The sequence below is a fragment of the Centrocercus urophasianus genome, unplaced genomic scaffold, assembly GCF_019232065.1.
Source record: "Centrocercus urophasianus isolate 14NV4802_14NV808 unplaced genomic scaffold, USGS_Curo_1.0 seq_25, whole genome shotgun sequence".
Lineage (NCBI taxonomy): Eukaryota > Metazoa > Chordata > Aves > Galliformes > Phasianidae > Centrocercus > Centrocercus urophasianus.
Window position 1 is genome coordinate 16,252,977 of NW_024884811.1, and position 20,497 is coordinate 16,273,473.

Here is a 20,497-nt window from a genome sequence, read left to right on the forward strand (position 1 = left end):
CTCCCTGAAATTAAGTTGTAGCAAGGTGGGGGTTGGCCTCCTCTCCCATATAGCAATAGGACTAGAGGGAATGGCCTCAAGTTGCACCAGGGGAGATCCAGATTGGGTGTTAGGAAAAACTTCTCTGAAAGAGTGGTCAGATGCTGGAGTGGGCTGCCCGGGGAGGTGGTGTGAAGTCACCATCACTGGAGGTGTTCATGAAGCATTTGGATGTACTAAGGGACACAGATCACCAGAGAAATGTTGGTGATAGGTGGGTGGTTGGAGTGGATGATCTTGGAGATCTTCTCCAACCTTGGTGATTCTATAAATATATATGGCCAATTAGACAGATCAGCAAAGACAGAAAAGACAGCATTCATGCAAATTCAAGCAAGTCCTTATGGTTGACTGCAGTTTAACAGACATTAGCTAGGAATACCGTGTAACTGAGACAAGCAGATCCAGGAGGTTCCTGACACACCTTGATGGGTACATCCTAATGCAGATACTAAGGCAGCTGACTAGGAAAGATGCCCTTCTAGACCTGTGTTTGTAAACAGAGAGGGCCTCATGCATGAAGTGGCACTTGGTGTCCATCTTGGCGACAGTGACCATGAAGTATTCAAGTTTAAAATATTTGGTGATAGAAGGAAAACTGACAATAAAACTTCAGCTCCAGGTACGGGGAGAACAGACATGAGGTTGTGCAAAGAACTGGTTGGCAAGGTTTCCTGGGTAACTGTTTTTGAAAGAATTGGCGTCCATCTGTGTTGGTCAGTTTTGAAGTACTGGTAGTACTTTAAAAGTACCATTAGTAAACAGCAGACCTTTTCAGGAACAGTTGGAGAAAAAAACTGTCTTCAATATTGTTCACTTAGAAATATAACCTGAAAACAGGCTAGAAACATACATGTTATAGATGACTTTTGTATGCTTGACTCTTCCTTAGAACTGAAAAGTGGTTTGAAGGGACCTCACAATACCATCTGTTTTCTGTGAGTAACTGCAAGTCAACAACTTTACCCCCTTCCACAGATTGGATTTTAAGTCAAAATAAGAAAACAAAACAAAATAAGAAGAAATAAGCTGAGCTCTTCTTTAAAAGCTTGGTATCTTTTACATTTCTCACGCAAGTTGATTTGACCTATACCTTGGATCTCCCATTGCATCAGTAGGATTGGATAAGATAGCAGGACAGGACAGGACAAGACAGGATAGTTGGAATGGACTTACATTTCTCCTGTGTACTTCTTGTAGCTGGGCATATTGTTAGCTAGCTTCCTACAGTCTTTGGTATATTGCTGGAGACGGGTTCGGCTGCCAATTACACCTGCCAATTACTTCAGCACTTTGGGGTGAATTGGACTGCTGTCTGCTGTTGCTCTTTTCTGTGGGCATGAATGACATTGGAAGCTGGAACATGAGCAGAATCAAAAAAGATTATAATCTTCTGGGAGCACAAGAGAAAAACACAGCTTTGCCAGTTGGAGGAAAGAGGGCAGCCAGAAATAGGTATATCATACAAATCAACTCCTAGCTATGTGGCTGCTGCCAGAATGAGGGTTTTGGTTTTTACAGTGGGACTTTCTATGGAGATTATAACCTGTTATAACCTCAGCAAAGTTGCTGATGATATAAATCTGGGAGGAGTTACTGACAAATAGAAGGCTGTGCTGCCATTCAGCAACACCTGGAAAGATTAGAGAGTTAGGTGGAATGAAGCCTTATGAACTTCAGTGAGGGCAGAGTCCTACATGTGGGGGAGAATAACCTCATGCACCAGTATGGGGTAGAGTCTGGCCTGCTGGAAAAGAGTTTTGCGGATAAGAACCTGGGGGTGGACAACAGGTTGGCCATGAGTCAGCAGTGTGCCCTTGTGGCCAGAATGGCCAGTGGTATCTTGGGGTTCACTAAAAAGACCTGCAGCCAACAGGTTGAGGGAGGTGGTCCTCCCCCTCCGCTCTGCCCTGATGAGGCCACATCTGGAGTACTGTGTCTGGACTTCCAAATTCAAGAAAGACAAAAAACTTCTGGACAGAATCCAGTGCAGAGATAAAAAGGTGATTAGTGACCTGGAGCATGTCTCTTCTGAGGAAGGGCTGAGAGGCTTGGGGCTATTCAGCCTGGAAAAGTGTAAGAGAGGATCTTATAAACGCTTATAAATATCTATAGGGCATTAAGCAGATGGGAACAGGAAGCAAAACTGTCATGAAAACATGTTCATATATTTGCGTTCATTATATAACTTTTTGCAGAACAGCAAACTAATAATAGTGAAGAGTTTTGTTAAAAATTCTGCAGAACTGAAGCACTTTCTGCAGCAAATAAGCTTTTCACAAAAAATCTACCTCATCTCTGTAAAAAAGCTTTTGATGGCTCACAATAATGAAAGATTATACAGAACTGAAAAAGCAACATACTCTACTGCAGATGGGCATTAAATAGTGAAACTTGAGTTACCACACTATTCAAAAATGAGTATGTCATTATGTAATTATAAATAATTTTCTTCTGTGATTTAGACATATATATTTTGACATATATCTATTAAACACTTCTGTTTAACAGACCTATTGAAATGGAGGTCATAGTATTAGACTGTCAGATTTGCCATCCTGCAATGAGAAGCTCTAAAAAGAGATTTTTAAACCAAGAAAAAAGAAACATCCTCAAACAAAGAATCTTTTTTTTTTTTTAATCCTTTTTTTTTTTTTTTACATTAGTCTATTACCATAGAAAACCTGTAATGTTTCTGGAATGTTCTATCAGGTGATGAACGTGTAAATCTCTTCATGTCATCTGAATTGGTCTTACATGTTGATAGTGTCTCTGAACAACCGAGAATTATTTCTCTAGCTCCTCATATAGATTAGAATACAGTCAGTGGGATTGTTTTCTACACGGGGGTCTAGCTCCAGAAGCCATCCATCAGCCTGTGCTTACTTTCTTCACAGGAAGTTCTGTCAGCACATTGCACATTTTTGCAAACTTAAACTTATGTCATTTACCTGGACTTGAGCAAGGCCTTTGACATGGTCCCCCACCACATCCTTGTCTCCAAATTGGAGGGATGTGGATTTGATGGCTGGACCACTCGATGGATAAGAAATTGGTTGAAAGGCCGCAGGCAGAGGGTGGTGGTCAATGGCTCTGTGTCCAGGTGGAGGCCGGTAACGAGCGGCGTCCCCCAGAGGTCTGTCTTGGGACCGGTGCTGTTTAACATCTTCGTCAATGACATCGATGATAGAATCGAGTGCACTCTCATCAAGTTTGCTGATGACACCAAGCTGAGTGGTACAGTTGACATGGTGGAAGGAAGGGATGCCATTCAGAGGGACCTCAGCTGGCTTGAAAGGTGGGCCCGGGTGAACCTGATGGGGTTCAACATGGCAGAGTGCAAGATTTTGCGCTTGGGGTGGAGGAATCCCAAGCATCCATATAGACTGGAAGGAGCAGTCCTGGAGAGCAGCCCTGCAGAGAAGGACCTGGGGGTCCTGATAGATGAAAAGCTTAACATGAGCCAGCAGTGTGCTCTTGCAGCTCGGAAAGCAAATGGTATCCTGGGCTCCATCAGAAGAGGGGTGGCCAGCAGGGACAGGGAAGTGATTGTCCTGCTCTACTCTGCTCTTGTGAGGCCCCATCTGCAATACTGTGTCCAGATCTGGGGCCCCCAGTACAAGAAAGACAGAGCTGTTGGAGAGGATCCAGAGGAGAGCCACAAAGATGATCGGGGGCTGGAGCACCTCCCCTATGAAGACAGGCTGAGGGAGCTGGGCTTGTTCAGCCTGGAGAAAAGAAGGCTGCGGGGTGACCTCATTGCAGCCTTTCAGTACCTAAAGGGAGCCTACAAACAGGAGGGGAATCAACTCTTTGAAAGGGTAGATGACAGCAGGACAAGGGGAAGTGGTTTAAGTTGAGGGAGGGAAGATTTAGGTTGGATGTCAGGGGAAGTTCTTTACAGAGAGAGTGGTGAGGTGCTGGAACAGGCTGCCCAGAGAGGCTGTGGATGCTCCATTCCTAGAGGTGTTCAAGGCCAGATTGGATGGGGCCCTGTGCAGCCTGGTCTAGTATTAAATGGGAAATTGGTGGCCCTCCCTGTGGCAGGGGGATTGGATGTTCATGATCCTTGAGGTCCTTTCCAACTCTGGCCATTCTGTGATTAAACATGTTTAGTAATGTTTGCTCTGCAAAGTTGCAATTTTCTTCTTTTGTAAACACTGAATATCAATAGCTCAGGCAGTGTTGGTAGACAGAAAGACTACGGGCCCCTATTTTCAATGTTTTTTTTGCTTCTTGACCTTCCAGTGGTGGTTTAATACAGCATGTTTTCCTCAGTGATCTTAATTATTAATCACCAACATTAGCAAAAATAGAAGTTAGTAATTTGGGGGGTGAGGTCAGACTGAGTGGTCACGAGACAGATTTTCAACCAGGAGCATCTTGAGGAGAGGGTGGAAAGAAGACTTCATTGAAGATGGAATAGCCTCATGCATCACTACAGCTGAGAACCAGCTGGCGGGCTAGCAGTCTGTCAGAAAGGACCTAGGGCTTATGTTGAATGCTTGGTTGAATGTGAGCCAACACTGTGTTCTGATTATGAAACAGACAACAATATTTTGTGCAATTTTAGGGGGTGTAACTGTATCTGCACTGCTGTGTTCACCAGTACAAGAGAGATATAAACAACCTGCAGCAGAGAGTTCCTTGAACTGGGCTCTAGGATGTACAGGAATAGGTTGAGAGAGTAGGATTTGTTTAGTCTGGAGAAGGCTAATGCGGGATCTAGATATATTCTTCAACTACCCAAAAGCCATATTCTTCTACAGAGTGTACAGTTGGAGAAGGTACTGGTTAGAAGTTGCAGCAAGGGAAATTTGGAGTGGGCATAAGGAAAAAAATATCCAAAATGAGAATGGCAAAACGCTGGGGCTGTTGAAATCTCAGACTTTGCAATTCTGCAAGGAGCCTATTTCCATTTACTAATTAGAAACACAGACTTCTACTTTACATTTTTCTTCTTCTGGTCAGAAGGCTGATTTTAGATTTTACATCTTAGAGGAGCAGTAACTCGCATATTTAAATTTGGCATGGCATGGTTGGTGTTAGGAGAGTATAGCAGTAATTTGACCTGAAGGAATAGCTTGTGTTGTCTTTACACTTTATTTTCTGTGCAACACAATTCCTGTAATTTTGTGACAGTAATTCCATACTCTGCTAGGAATACTTCTGAGAGAAGCACAAATAAAGAAAATTAGCATTATTTTTTGTATTTGCTTCTGAAAGTCATTCATAAACAACCTTGCAAGGCTTTGTTATTTTAAGTGATTTTGCCCAGAATTTTTAAGTATTTATGGAGGTTCTTTCAAACATGTAGTTCTATTGAAAAAGCCATTCAATTTTAATTGTTATGCACAAAGAGGGAAGCATGTGCATTCAATAAAAATTCTCACTTTAGATTAAAGAAAACAGCAGAATATAGAAAACAGTGATGTTCCTGCAGATAGGCAGTCTTTCTGGAATTTTGAAGCTTAAGTACTAAGGAAACAAACATAAATCATATCCAAGTCCTTGTTGTCAGAGTACTTCTGTGCCTTATATTGGTTATTACTTGTCATGAGTTTTATTTTTTTATATTTTGCTTTCCATGGAAATTTTTCTTTGTGTTGTTTCACAAAAGTGACTTGAGCAAGTTACATGAAATTACTCTTTTTCCAGTCTCCATAATCTGTCTCTTTAGATCGTATTGTAAAATCCAGTTTATTAATTCCTTCTTTTCAGTCTGTGGTTTGTAGCAAACAGTCATAGCCATTTTCATTGCTAGTTTTCTCCTGTCACTGCCTGTCTTTGTCTCTTTGCAAGATTTAGCTTTTCATAGTAAAAGTTGAAAAAAAAAGTAAGGTTACCCTGCTTATAAAATATTTTTTCAGTTTTGAACTACTTCATTAGAACAAGAATTAAGAATTAAGCATTCTAACTATTTGTTTCTTGATAACAAAGTATCACATACAGAACTTGATTGAATCTTGGCAAGAAAAATTAGTAATTAACAAGGAGAAATATAATTATCGTTATTATCAACAAGCTTTATGCCCATCACTCATACTACACAGAAGAAAAACAAAGAGGAAGTTTAAATCCAAAGCATAATAAAGAGAAGGACAGGGGTTGGATTCAATGACCTCTGGAGGCCCTTTTCAACCTCAGACATTCAATGATTCTTTAAGTAATGTTTAATTACTAATGACAATATCAAAATAAAACTGATCAGGTAGAGTGCTTTTGGTAAACTGATGTTCTTTATGTAATTACTTCCAACTAAAAAGCATAATTCTGATCAAAAGGTGAATCTTTTCCCCCAGGTAATCCTGAATAAGGAATTTTTTTGGTTGAAAACTCAGGAAAATGGGATTGCCTTGATAGGAAGGAACTATTTCCTAATGTCCTTCTTGGGGTCTAGCTGGTTGGTTTTTTTTCCACTGGCTTCTGAAAGATCAGGTAGTTAACACTAACAGAGACCTCTTGCTTCAGACTCATTACCTGAAGATGTTTGAAAATGTCCATGAATAAGAGGAAAAATGCAGTATGCCTTCCGTTGTGGTCATTTCTTTATCTGAATTCTGCCAAGTACTTTTAGAAGAACAATTGGTACTGGGTCAGATGAAAGATCCACCTATTTCACTATTTCTTCTCCAGCCATGGCCAATAATTTGTACTTATGAAGGAAAATAAGCACAAGCAAACATATATCCCTGTTTTAAAATGTAGCACATTATTCAAGCTAAGACAATAAATAGCAGCCCACATATAAAGATAAAAGATACTCAGTAGGCAATAAAATAATCATCAACATTTTTCTGCACACTAGTTATTCAAATAGTGAGACAGCAGTATGATTCTGAATGATCATATAACATGATTTTGAACAGTGAAATATATTTTGGCGGTGAATATTATTTTCTATTTTAAAATGGTTTTAATGCGTTTATTGGCAATAATGCTTAAGAGAGAAAGTTTTGTATATAACACAGTATGTTACATAACCTGACTTTCAAAACTCCAAATATAAAAAGGGAAAAGATTTTTCAAGGTTCTTGCATCGCACAATTTTCGGGCCAGGAGTTGGAGCAGAAGCCTGAGGTCATTCTAGAAACACTCACCTCCTGACATGCTTCAGAAAAGATCTTAAGTAGCTATAGTTCCATGGTCAGGGTTGAATTTTGATCTTATGGATGAGTTGGAAGAAGAAATCACCAAGATAAGATGGATCCCACAATCAAAGAGATATTGATGCACTGTATGACAGAGGCAGACCAACAGCCCTGTCTTAATTTATTACAAGCAGAAGAAGATAACCCTGAGGAAACAGATGGCATAACATGTAAGATGAGGGAGACTGGATTGTCATTTCTGCTCAGAGCTGGAGGAGGAGCCTCCCTCTTGTTCATGAAGCACCCTTACCAGCAGATATGAAGTTCTTGAGATGGAAAGAGAAGAGGGTGCAGATAATGTTTCAGATCCAGAAAGGGACAACTGGGTTCAGAAGGGTGAACAAGGATCTGAGTCAAAACCAGCGACAAAAAAAAAAAAAAAAAAAGACAAAAGGTCTTTGTGATTAGGGAATCTACACTAAGGTTCACTAAGGCACCAAGTTGCAAACCAGATCATCTCTCTAACGAGAAAGATTATCTGGGCTGGAAGAGAAGCTGGGGGCCCACATTCAGGACACTGGGAAGAGGATACCAGGAATGATAAATCCAGAAGATTGCTATCCACTACTGCTCTTTCGAGCTGGATCACAGTAGGCAGCAACTACAAAATTATAAAACATTAGGAAAGACTTTACGTCCCTTGGGAAGAAGTTGAAGGGATCAGGGCAGTGAAGTTTTCCTCTACATTAAGAAGTGGAAGTAGAAAGAGCCACAGTCAGGCTAAGAACTTGTCAGTAAAAATTAGAAACCAGATCAATCTAGTGGTCAGAGTCTTCTACAGGCCGTCTCATCAAGGGGAGCCTGTTGATGAGGAATCACCCTCACAGGCTCGCATCCTGATGGGGGATTTCAAATACCCATAGGTCTGTTGAGAAAGCAACATGGTGGACTGCAAGCAATCCAGGAGACTCCTGGACTCACTTGAGGATAACATTCTGGTCCAGATATTGGACAGACCAACCAGAGGTGAAGCTTTACAGGACCAGGTGCTTACCAATGCAGAGGAGATGATTAAAGAGGGTAGGCTGGAGGCAGTCTCAGCTGAAGTGCCCGTGCCCTGACTGAATTTGTGATCTCAAGGAATGTAGGCCTGGAGAAGTGTGGAGTCAGAACCCTGAACTTCAGGAGAGCAAACATCAGGGTATTTAAGGAATAATTGGATGGGATTCCATAGGAAACTGTCCTTCAGGATATAGCAGTAAAACAGAGGTTGCAGCTCTTTTAAAGACACCTTTCTGAGAGCAAAATAGTTCTCCATGCCCAGCATAAAAAATCAAGTAGAATGGTCAGGAGACTGGCATAGCTGAGGAAGTACCTGCTGGTCAGACTGAGGAAAAAGATGGAAATGTACAGGCAGCAAGAGCCAGGACATGCAGTCTGGGAAGAATACATGGGATGTCATCTGGACATGCAGAAAGGGCAACAGGAAAGCCAAGATGCAGATGGAACTGAACTTGGCAAAGGGTATGAAAAACTAACAAGAGATTCCCTAGGTACATTAGTCAGAAGAGACAGGCAGAGGAGAGTATATCTCCCTTTGATAAACGAAATGGAAGAACTAGCTTCAGCAGGCATGGAGAAGGCTGAGGTACTCAATAAACTCTTTGCCACTGGCAGTCAGGCTTCCCACGCCTTGAACACCCCTGAAACTCTAGGTGGGTGTTTGGGAGGCACATCCATCCTACTCTAAGAGCAGAGCAAGTCAAAGGCCTCTTCATGAGGATAAATGTTTACAAGTCTGTAGGGGTGGACAATATACATTGCAGGGTTCTGGTGGAACTGGCTGATGTGGTTGCCAAGCCTTTTTGAAAAGTCATGGCTGTAGGAGAAGTTCCTGGTGACAGGAAAAAGGGAAATATCACTCCCTTTTTAAGAAAAGTTTTTAAGTTTTTAAGAAAAGGAGGCCAGTGAGTCTAACTTAAGCGCCTGGGAAGATCCTGGAAGCTGTGTTAAAGATTATGGAAAATGAAAAGATGATCCAAGATAGCTAGTCCAGCTTCACCAGGGACAGATCTTGTCTGACCAATCTGGTAGCCTTCTATGATGGAGCAATGGCAAAGGAAAGGCATCTGATGTCATCTACCTGTACTTGTCCAAGGCCTTTGATATGGTCCTGCAACACATCCTTGTCTCAAATTGGAAAAAAATGGGTTTGAAGGCTGGACTGTTAGGTGGATAAAGAATTAATTGGATGGTCAAAGCCAGAAGGTTGTAGTCAAAGACTCCATGTCGAGGTAGAGGCTAGTGATGAGGGCTGTGCTCCAGGGGTCTGTCTTGGGACTGGTGTTCTTCAACATCTTTATCGGTGACCTAGAAAGAGAGGTTGAATGTACCCTCAGCAAGTTTGCTGATGACACCAAGCTGAGCAGTGCAGTTGACACAATAGAAGGAAGGGATGCCATCCAAAGGGACCTGGACAGGCTTGAAAAGTGGACCCAGGTGAACTTAACGTAGTTCAACAAGGCCATGTGCAAAGAGTTGCACTTGAGTCAAGGCAATTCCAGAGATGAGTACAGACTGGGAGAAGAACTAATTGAGAGCAGCCCCATGGAGTGGGACTTGGGGATTTTGGTGACAACAAGAAACTGGAGATGAGCCATCAGTGTACTTTTGCATCTTGGAAGACCTGATCAGTATATTGGACTGCATCAAAAGAGCGGTGTCCAGCAGAGTGAGGTAGGTGACTGTCCTCCTCTGCTCTTTCTTCGTGAGGACCCACTGGGAGTACTGCATCCAGGCCAGGGGCCTCCAGCACAAGCAGGATGTGGAGTTGTTGGAATAGAAGAGGTCTGGAGAACCTCTCTTATAAAGAAAGAATGAGAGAGCTAAGCTTTTTCAGCCTGGAGAAGACAAGGCTCTAGGGAAACCTCACTGTGGCCTTCCAGTACTTATATGGAGCTTATAAAAAGGAGGGAGATCAACTTTCTATTGGTTTTAAACTAAAAAAGCAGAGCTTTAGGTTATCTGTTTGGCAGGAAAGCTTTTACTCAGAGGCTGTGAGGCACTGGCACAGGCTGCCTGGAGAAGCTTTGGATGCCTGCTGTCCAAGGCCAGATCGGATGGGGCCATGGGCAGCATGAACTAGTGGTTGGCAATCCTGATGATAGAATAGCAGAGCCAGTCTGACTGCCTGGCCACTTCAGGACTCATCAAAAGTTAAAGTAATTGAAAGCATTATCTGAATGCCTCCTAAACTCTGGCAGGCATTCGGCCACCCTCACAATAAAGACATCTTCCCTGATGTCCCGACTGAACCTCCTCTGCAACAGGCTCAGCTAAGTGCCATTATTCATTCCCAGGAGCAAAATGCAGTACTTCTATCTGTGCCTCTCTCTTCAGGAAGTTATGGAGAGCAGTAAGGCCTTTCAGCCTCCTTTTTGCCTGACTGGACAACCCACATGTCCTAAGCTTCTCTTCACAGGACATGCCTACCAAACTTTTTACCAGCTTTGTTGCTCTCATGAACTCCTTCAAGGACCTTAACACCCTTTTTGTATTGTGGAGCACAGAACTGCACACAATATTCCAGGTGAAGCTGCACCAACATAAAATACAGTTGGAGAGTCACCTATTGTGACTGACTATTTTGAGTTCAGTGCATCCTACAGTACGGTGGACAGTTTGTCCAGAAGGATGCCGTGAGGAACACTGTCAAAGGCCTTACTGAAATCTAAAAGTGTGTTGTCTGCTGTCTTCCCTTCATCCACCAAACAGGTGACCTTATCATTGAATGAGATTGAATTTCTAAGGTAGGACTTTTCCCTTGATGTTCCCTTATGTTAACTGCCTGATAATAGCTTTGCTCTTTGATTGGCTTTCTGTATCCCTCAACATATTCCCATGGTTTTTGAGGGACTGAAGTTAGACTAACAGATCTGCAGTTTCCTGATCTTTTCTTTTTGTAGATTGGTATAAAATTGGCTAGCTTCCTCCCCAGTCTCCCATGACCTTTGGTTTATTGTTGAGAGGGATCTAACTCTTTCAGCACTCTGGAGTGAATCTGATCAAGTCCCATGGACTTCTGATTGTTGAGTGAGCTGATCCAACTGTTCCCTTACAATTTTATTGACCTCAGATGGAAAGTCACTACTCCTCTAATCATGGTCCTACAACTGTGAGGTCCAGGCAGGCCAAGATCCCTCATTACTATTAGAAGCTGAGGGGAAGTAAAAAAAAAAAAAAAAAAAAAAAGGCATTAAATGCATCTGCTCATCACTTTTTCATTGTCCTTATTTGTTGATGTGACCATATAAGTCCAACGTCTTCTTTTTGTTGTTGTTTTTTGTTGTTGTTGTTTTTTTTTTTTTTTACTTCCTCTATCTGTTGACATATTTGAAAAGGCATTTTTTGCACCTCAATGACCAATGACAAATCAAGTTTGGCTTTCTTGTTTTCTCCTTGAAGATATGAACTGCAGCTCTGTCAGGCCCTGCAAAGGCCTTACCTCCAAAGATCGTATATTTTCCTATTCTACCCTACGTCAAGGAGAAGTTCCCTGTTCAGTTAGGCTAGTGTTCTGTCTCTCTTGACTTGTGACATAGTGAAGTTGCCTACCTCTGGGCTTTTAGAAGTTGTTTCTTGAAAAGCAGCCAGCTCTCATGGACCCCTAAACCCTCTTGAGCAGATTCCCAGGGGTCACTGCTAAGTCCCTTCTCACTCCCTGAGAAGTTTGAAGTTTGCTTTCTCGAAGTCCAGGGTAGCAACTCTGCTGAACTTTTTGCTCTTTACATCAAAATATTAAACTCAAGTTATTCATGAGCACTGTGGCCAAGACAACCACCTACCATCACCTCTCCCACAAGACAGTCTCTATTCTCAAACCACAGATCTAGGTGCATATCTTTCCTTGTTAACTTACTCACTGCTTCTGAATGAATTTATCTCCAACATATTTTAGGAACTCCTCAGATTTGCTTGTTCTGGCAGTATTCATATTCACAGAATCACAGAAACATGGAATGGCTTAAAGATCATCTAGTCCAACCCTTCTGCCATGGACTGGTTGCCACCCACCACTTTCAAACTCCTGCTGTAAGCAGGGCTGCCACCTGCCAGATCAAGCTGCCCAGAAGCCCATCCAAACTGGCCTTGAACACATACAGGGATGGGGCAACCAAAGCCTCTCTGGGCAGCCTGTGACAGTGCCTCACCACCCTCTGAGTAAAGAATTTTCTCCTAGCATCTAACCTGAATCTCCCTTTTTTAGTTTAAAGTCATTTTTCCTTGTCTTGTCACAATCAGACTGTGTAAAAAGTTCATTCTCTCTCCTGTTTATAAGACCCTTTCTCATACTCAAATTGCCCCTCTTGCATATCCTTCCATATGAGCCATAGAAAATTTTGGGACATTTTGAATGGAAGAAAAGAGAGTCTTTGACAGAAAAATATAAGAAATAATGAAATAAAATACAGATAGAGGATGTTATCTCTGTTCTTTCCATATCTATGTTGCATAACTGTTTTAATAATAGCCATAATTAAACTATGTGAAGACTGCAAGAGAACAAGATGAGAATGAGATACTTAGAGAAAGCATCCAGGAGAGGTATTGGTTTGTTATAAATCCACAGCCAAAAGAAATAACACATTTCAAAACTTTCTTTAGGAAGTAGTTAACAGATCAGGTATGGCTTAATGAAATAGCAAACTGCCCCATGGTACATCAATCCCATCCAAGAAAAAAGGATATTTTATCTGAATCAACATTCAGAAGAATATTTTCTATGTATACTGGACATCACAAGATAAGAGTGATTCTTATGTAACAGCTCACAGTGATGATATCCTTAATTATATAATTAAGGATATATAAATGAGTAACAAATACAATTTCAAAACAAAAATAAACATATGGAAGCAACTCCACTAAAATTAGAAGAACTAGAATTTATTCAGGCTTTATAAGATTTTTTGCTTTTTTCAGCACTGTTAGAGTATTCTCACTGTACCTAACCTAGCAACAGCCCAGTTTTCTCTATTATACCAACTGTGGTCATTTCAAAACTATGGGCAGCTAAGCTCTACCACCGTGCTCTTTTACTCCCCCTCTTTAAAAGAACCCATCAAGAAAATACAATGAAACTAAAGCTCATGAGTTCAGATTAACTAAATTAAACATCACAGGCAAAACAGACTCAACATTAACGTAATTTATTGGCTGTTACTAACCAACTAGAGCAGTGAGGTCTAAAAGCAAACTGAAAACACCTTGCCCCTGTCCACCTTCTTCCACCTGCTACCCTCAAGCAGCACAGAGAAACAGGGAAATGGGGACTGTGGTCAGCAGCTGCAGTTCCCCTGTGGTCACTGCTCCCTTAACATGGGTCCCTCCAATGGGATGCCACAACTCCTGAACTGATCTTCATGGGCTTCCGCAGGCGGCAGCTCTCCAAACACTGCCCCAGTTCTACAGCACAGGGCGCATCCTTCAGGCACTGCTCTAGCACTGCTCCCGGAGCCCACCAGCCCCATCAAGGGCTCCTCCCCACAGCTCTGGTCTGGGTCTGCTCCTGCAGTGGATTTCCATAGACTGCAGCCTCCTTTAGGCCTCGTCCAGTGTTGCATCTTGGGCTCCTCCAATGTCTGCATATGGAGATCTGCTGTACATGGTGCCCATGGACTGCTGGGCTCAGGCTGCTCCACCATGGGCCGCTTCTTGGCACTAGGGGACTTCTGCTCCGCACCTGGAGCATCTCTTGCCCTCCTTCTGCACTGATCTTGGTGACTGCAGTGCTGCTTCTCTCTCATTTTCTCACTCCTCTCTCCCAGTTGCTATTGCACAGCATTTTTTTCCTTTCTTCAATTTGCTGTCCCAGAGCATATGCAGTGTCACTTATCACTCAGCTCTGCCAGCCCTGAGTCCCCTTTGGAGCAGCTGGAGCCAGTTCTGATCTGATATGGGGCAGTTCTGGGCTATGCTCTGTCACTCCTGCAACACTCCCTCCTCCTCCTCCCTCCTTCACCCCGTCCCGCCCCCCCCCCCTTAATAAAAACCTCACCAGGTAAACCTAGTACACCAATGTAGATAAGGAGACACACAGGCTGAAGGCATGAGCATGTGCAGTAGACTGAATATTTTTTTAGTTGGTAGTTAAAGGACAACTTTCATACAAGATTAGAAGTTACCTCATTTCTGGCAAAAGTCCTACCTATCGCAATCACATGTCAGGTTTACTCCGGCAATGTGCACTGCTCATACCAGGAAGCCCTACCTTTCTTGGTCCACGTGAGCTGCTGCTTTGTCACAGGCACACCTGCTGCCACTGCAGGGCTCCCCATGGCTGAGGCCTTGCTGGGCTGCCAGTGTGCCTGTGACAGAAAGATCATGCTGAGTGAGAGTCCATTCTTTAATCATCCACTGCACATCAATGTAAAGATCACCAGCATGCCTCAGGATAAAGAAGACTGGCAATTTTTATGGCTGGTGAAAAATTCACATAACCCAAGATCTGCTATCTTTTCTCATGAAATACATTATTCATAGAATCACAGAATAACAGAATGGCTTGGGTTGGAAGGAACCTTAAGTCCATCCAGTAACAAGCACCATGGGCAGTGCCCCCACCAGCTCAGGCTGCCCAGGGACCCATCCAACCCAGCTTTGAGTGCCTCCAGGGATGGAACACCCTTTAGGCAGCAGTACCAGCACCTCACCAATTTCTGCATTAAAAAAGTCCCCCTAACATATATCACCATTTTCCCCTTTTAAAAGTAATTCCTCTTTGTCCTATTAGGCCACATAAAAAGTCAGTTCCCTTCCTGCTTATAATCTCACTTCAAGTACTGGAAGGCTGCAACAAAGTCCCTCCAATCAGAGCCCTGTAGAATCTATGTACATCACAGCAGTAAATACTAGTGTTGGGACTGCCTGCTGCGTAGCTGCACGAATAACAGAAGTATAAGAATGAAGTGCCTTAACTGCAGACTGCTGTGCTGGTCTGGCTATTGGTGACACGAGCACAAGCCCTGCAGTCACCAAAGTGATTGTGGCTTTGTCTGAGAATAGCAAAGGATGCTGAGAAAGATTTACAAATGTAAAGACTGGAAATGTGTTATGAGCAATCTTGAAAATTTTTGTCTGAGACCAAAAATATAGAAGCAGGGAAGAGCTTATTTTTGGTAAATGAGAAGGCATGTCTTCAGCTCAGCCATTCTCATGGACCATTCTGAGGTAGCATAAGCTACTGCCACAATGATCAGCACTGTGGGCTAAAGACATTCTGCTCCTAGGCACTGTTACTCTCCTGATGTGTACATGAACCAGTAAAGGGACAGGACTTTTGAGTTCATATGAGAATGAGTGAGGGGTCATAACACTTGCCACATCTTCTTTTGTTCGAAAATGACCATACTAAATACATTTTGTCTGTCTCTAAAAAGACATATGAGGGTTTTGGCAGATTTTTCTTCCTCAGAGGAAGTTGTGGTAAGGAAAGAAGGCAGCAGCAAACAAAAGTGTTGCTCTCTGAATTCTTACTTCTTTTATTCTTTTCTCTATACTTAAGAAGCTGAGACTTATCCTGTTTGCTTTCCCATGCTTTTTGTGAGGAACTGAGCAGGGAGAAAAGAAGGGCAGGGACAAACAGCTGTAACTCCTATGCCAGCAGTTGCTCACTGAGGAAAGCCTGAGTGTATTTGAGAGTATGGGGGGAAAAAAAAGAACTGATTGCTGTCTCCTTTAATATGCTCTTTCAGTCTGACTGCCTGCAAAGTTCCTTTTAGTGTTTTTCTTCTAAAACCTTGCTGCTTCTTTTCACTGGTTCCTCCAAGTTTTACCCTCTTTTCCACCTTCCTCCCAGTGTTACTGTTGTAACACTATTTTACATTTTTTTGAGAGGCAGTGAAATTGTGATCGTTTGAGAAGTCTGAACTTGAGTTTGAGGAGGCTGATACCACTGTGATGCAAAGTAACTTCACTAAGGCTGATGAGATTGCAGTGGTACAAATGTCATAGTGAAAATGAAGTTAGGCCCATGCTCTCCTCTAAGCCCTCCTTTCCACAGATGATCTGCTGATGTCAGTGTAAGCACTGCTCCTTGGAATTTATTAGCTGATTTTAAAGGTTTCCAATCCTAACTTTTCTCATAAATGAATCTCTGGAAACAAAACTAGTAGGTTTCCATCCCTGTCGCATAATAATCTTTCTTCATTGACTGTAGAGAAAGCTTAAAATCCTGGCCTGACCAGATTTTAAAGTGGATTCACCATTACATGATAAAAAATGAGTCAAGCCCATAATTCCTTCCACAGACTTGCCAAACTCTATTCTCGAAGAGCCATACTTTTTTTACCCTGTTGGAAGTCTGCTCCATTTTTTTCATTTGCTGGTGGCTAGTATACTTTTACCTTCCTGCCTCATTTGTATTTGTTATCTATTTGCTCCAGCATTGTTCTACAGCTTAAGCAGCTATTGGACTGGTCTAACACATGCTTTTGTACGGATAGGCATACACCATCTTCATAAGGACATGTAGGTGCCTGTAACCTTTTCCACATGAACTTCTATTTTGCCAGATTAAATCAGCCAAGTTATGTTAGTCACTATGTAATAGGTAGACTTCAGATCCTTTACCTCATCTTGGTAACTTTACTCTTCACCTATCCTAATTTAAAGGAATCTTGTACATGGGTGACCTGTGTATTGTGTCTATGGGATTATACTGCTACCTTGGATCTTCCTCTTAATCCAGAGCTGCTAGGATCACAGTTGTCTTTTCTTGGCAGCATTACACCAGAGCCTAAGTATGCTTGTACAGACTTGCCTGACTGGCTTGAGTGTAGCTAGTAGTATAACAGGCACACCGCTGCTTATTAAAAGCTGAAAAAAATACTTCAAAATGCTGGAGAAATGTTTAAGAACTGCCTCACACCATAGTGTCTGCTTCTACAGTTGCCAAGGTTGCATTACATCGGCTACCTATAAACTAGATAGTGTAGGTATAAATGTCTAAAGTTATCCTTGTTACAGATTTCAGTGATAGTTATTAACTCACATCTCTCATCTCATCTTTCACTAAACCATTGGTGATTTAGTTTGTGTTCTGTCTTATTCCCTTCACCCAGATTCTAGGGTTATATGGCCTGTTTTGATAAGGAGAAAATGTATACATGCAGACCCTTAATATTATTACAGTCCTCTTAGAGAAATTAAGACAGCGATGATGTGAACCAGTACTTCCTTGATCCACTTTCATTTTGAAAATCTCTTCCCTCTGCAGGATCTTATCACTCTCACCCTTTACTCCTGATCTGATTGCCCTCTATATAGCAGCAGCAAGTGGATGCAGACATAAAGCAAAACAACAACAACAAAAACCCATAGCTTGATACATCTTTTCTGTCTTGTGAAATATCTGTTAGGTTCTACTGTTTATTCCTTTTCTCATTTCTGAAGAGACAGCCTCGTTTTAAACACACATTCCCTATTTACTCTTTCTACATAGAATAGTCACAGGAAAATTTTGATTACAGCTAGCTGAACACACTAATATTTTAGGGCATAGTTTTATGATACCATCAACTGAGACTTTATTGCCAGCTATGCATTCCATTCCCATATTGCTAGCATTTGTTTGACCTCAAAGTGAGTGTCAAGAAATTTATAATAGGAGGTGAGAAAAGAAATTATGGTCTACCATTTTAGCTTTCTAAACTGTCCTAACCTGGCCTGAAATGGATAACACAGCAGACATGATGGATGGAAAGGGGCAAGCAAGTGGGGGCAGAAACTTCCTCTCTGCAGCAGTTAGTTTAATCCAACTGCAATGAAAAAAGCACACCTGAAGCTCTATAATCTCTGTGTGAATAGATTGCAAGGTATATGTTCCTTACTCAAAAATGCTTGCCTGTGTTGCCAAGAAACTGTTCATAAGGTTACTGATTGAAATATTCTGCAGAATATCCATTTAGTCACAAGATATGACCAATTCTGACCTTGACTAGAAAGACTTGACTATAATAACAACTAAACACCCACATCAGACAAATCTTGTTTCATTATGAAAAAGAATGTTCTTGATTAATCTTCTTGCATTTCACTACAAATACATGCATTTTATTTTCTATTCACTGACTTGAATAAAGAGGAGATAAAAATATGGATCATTGAAAGCATTAATAAAAATATGTAAAAATGCCTTCAGCTAAGGAGAGGTTGATTACTAGCAAATAATTTAATATGTTGATAGAATTTGAAACACCATTACATAATCTGAAATTACTTTCAGAACAGAGGAAAAAGCTAACAAAAATATCAAAAAAAGATTTTTTTTTCTTCTATTTAGTCAGCTTTTTGCTGTGTAACCAACACCTTTCATTCTGTTGTAAAAAGATTTTATTTTATTTTATTTTTGCTATTCTAGACTATAAAACATGGACTTCTGTTGCACAGTGGGCGTTATAGATATGATTTATGTTAAAGTGTTACTAGTTTTAAAAAATTTAGGCAATAAGCATTTCAAAGGAGCCACAACAACCTGTAGCTTACGCAGCCAATGCTTTAAACTATTCTTTTTCAGCTGATGCATTCCTCTGCTCCAGAGTACACCTCTCACCTTTAAAGCTGTCACGCTCCAAACATAGCTTGTGCTGAAGAGAATCACTGTTTTGCCTCAAGCAAGGAACATAAGTGTTGCAAAACTGACTCCTCCTCTAATGGGGAGAGCATGTACAAGTACACAGAGTTGTATTTCTGCTAGAACTGCCAGGCTGAATATTTTGCAGTCAGAGCTGTAAACCTTACAGGCTTTCTTTGTTTAGCTTTCTACTTTGGATTCTTTTTCTCCCCTCTTTCTTTTTGGATTTTTTTTTTTAAATATATATGTGAAACTCTTTCAAATGCTGGATTTTCACCTCCTTTTTCAGGAAGTATTCATGAATTGACATGGGTCAACATACTTCTCATTACCAGGCAAAAGTAAGTACTGCAGTTAAACCTGTTCCTACCGTGTGTTTACCTGGCTATGTGTCGTTGTAAGAAGGACAGAGTAGACTTCAGTTCTATTAGCAAAATTTAAAACCTTAAAAAGACTAAGTTAAAATTAATGTTATGCTGAATATGGAATACCTCACATTCTGTAAAAATACCATTTTGATTTGACAGTCGGTGCTGTCTCTTTTAAAATATGAAAAGAAGCCAGAAACAGAGATGTCTCTCCTGTGCACGTTTTTTTTTTAAATTGTATTTATTTTTGGAAAATTAGCAGTACTGATCTCATGTTGCTACCCTTTTATATTATGTATTTCACTAAATACACCTTATATGTGTCATTGATTAATGAGCATATGGCTAGTTGAGAAAAAAGCCTCCTGGAGCTCTCATAACTGCCGTTACATCTTCCACTATCTACTGCTCCCTAGCTATTAATTTATTCTTCCTGTAGTACCCACTTCGGTGTTCATGTATATGCTCATTAGTTAAAGCCCCTATTCTGTGTTATTTAGATTCTTTTGTTATAGGCATAGACTGGAAGTTGAAGATTGAAGAGAAACATATCAGAGAAAAAGGAAAGAAAATAGAAGCTGCTAAATGAGCTGGTGATAAGTAAAGAAAATGGTGGGGGTTGATTCCAACCATCTTTTTAGCCATTTTCCCCTGCATGCTGTTGAAACACTGTGTCGTCAGTAAGATTTTCACTATTCCAACAGACACCTGAGAATTCATTAATGGTCTGAAAAGGGGAGGGGAAATGTAGAATACAGTTTCCTTTGCTATTAGTTCCCTCTAGAGAGCGCAGCAGCCTGCAAGACAGCGTATGGATTATGTTTCCATATTAGCAGTGTTAAGCTTTCCCTCTGCAGAAATGTTATGCTGCAACTATCCGTCTTTTATTTTTTTGAGAGATAGTTTGCTACTATTTTAAGCTGAACTGCTCTGTTTTCCAAGGCAGGTGGGTAGATTGCCTATGCAGCAAACAGGTTTAAGCAAGAAATAACACTTGGCTGTGTAATTAATGTAGCCATTTACTATATGCACTTTTAGTAGCACAGTGTATCTGCAGAAAGTCTGTGACATGAGTGCATATCAGTCTTCTGTGAGGAAGTACAGCCTATTGAAAGAGGCTGGAATGAAGATTAATGTCTGCTTTCATTTGGCATGGACCTTGCAGATCTTTAGGAAAACAAAATGTGGACAAATGCAGATACTATAAAGGCAGTGAGGAGCAAAACTGACTAAGTTTTCTTATGGAGGTCGTTACACTTTGACAGGACAGCATTATCCAATGTACTCATCTTAGAAGGATAGTCAGGTATCTGTGTTTTCATTTTTAAAACTAAAAAAGGTTTTTATGTTTTTAAACTGTTTCCACT

General features: G+C 41.2%; 1 protein-coding gene across 18 annotated transcripts in view; it reads left to right on the forward strand.

Moving 5' to 3' along the window:
- Positions 1 to 20,497, forward strand: part of PRLR (prolactin receptor) — a 194,013-nt gene that overhangs the window by 72,410 nt on the left and 101,106 nt on the right. For 15 of the 18 annotated variants that reach the window (XM_042825635.1, XM_042825633.1, XM_042825641.1 and 12 more), the window contains one exon: positions 19,052 to 19,103. The exons of 1 other annotated variant lie outside the window; for it this stretch is intronic. The gene's annotated coding sequence lies outside the window, so the exon portion shown is untranslated. Of the gene's footprint in view, positions 1 to 19,051; positions 19,104 to 19,645; positions 19,743 to 20,497 lie in introns of all 18 variants that reach the window. 2 more of the 18 variants (XM_042825642.1, XM_042825649.1) reach the window with 1 other exon arrangement.